At 38.3% G+C, this 710-nt stretch overlaps 1 non-coding gene across 1 annotated transcript; it reads right to left on the bottom strand.

The window, feature by feature from the left end:
- Positions 1–355: 355 nt before the first annotated feature.
- LOC122445724 lies at positions 356–462 on the bottom strand. Its single transcript, XR_006270669.1, has one exon. It is a non-coding gene; the product is annotated as a U6 spliceosomal RNA (small nuclear RNA).
- Between the last annotated feature and the right edge of the window lie 248 nt (positions 463–710).

Here is a 710-nt window from a genome sequence, read left to right as displayed (position 1 = left end):
CTGCAGTCCATGGGGTCAGAAGGAGTCAGAAATGACTGAGTGACTGAACAACAATCACAACAGAAATTTGTACCTTTGGATGTCTCTTTCCAAAAACCCTTCCCTGCTTGCCTACCCCTGGCAACCACCAACCTTCTCTGTGTATCTGGGTTACTATTATTTTTTTTCTTAGATTCAGCATACAAGTACAATCATACAATATTTGTCTTTATCTGACTTATTTCAATTATCATAATGTCCTCAAAATCCATTCATGTCACCAATGGAAGAATTTCTTTCCTTTCTTAATGGCTGAATGATATTCCATATGTGTGTATGTGTGTATCTCATTTTTTTTTTCTTTTTTCTTTTTTTTTAAAATATGGAACGCTTCACGAATTTGCGTGTCATCCTTGCGCAGGGGCCATGCTAATCTTCTCTGTATCGTTCCAATTTTAGTATATGTGCTGCCGAAGTGAGCACATCTCATTTTTTTTAATTGAATTATAGTTGATTTACAATATTGTGTTTCAGTTGTATAGCATAGTGACTCAGTTATATGTGTGTTTGTGTGTATTCCTCTTCAGATTCTTTCCCTTTGTGTTAGTGTTCAGTTGCTATGTTGTGTTTGACTCTTTGCGACCCCATGGACTGCAGCACACCTGTCCTCCCTGCCCCTCACTGTCTCCCAGAGTTGCTCAAACTCATGTCCATTGAGTCAGTGATGCAAT

Source organism: Cervus canadensis, chromosome 7 (genome assembly GCF_019320065.1).
Source record: "Cervus canadensis isolate Bull #8, Minnesota chromosome 7, ASM1932006v1, whole genome shotgun sequence".
Taxonomy (NCBI): domain Eukaryota; kingdom Metazoa; phylum Chordata; class Mammalia; order Artiodactyla; family Cervidae; genus Cervus; species Cervus canadensis.
This window is presented reverse-complemented; position numbering and strand designations above follow the sequence as displayed.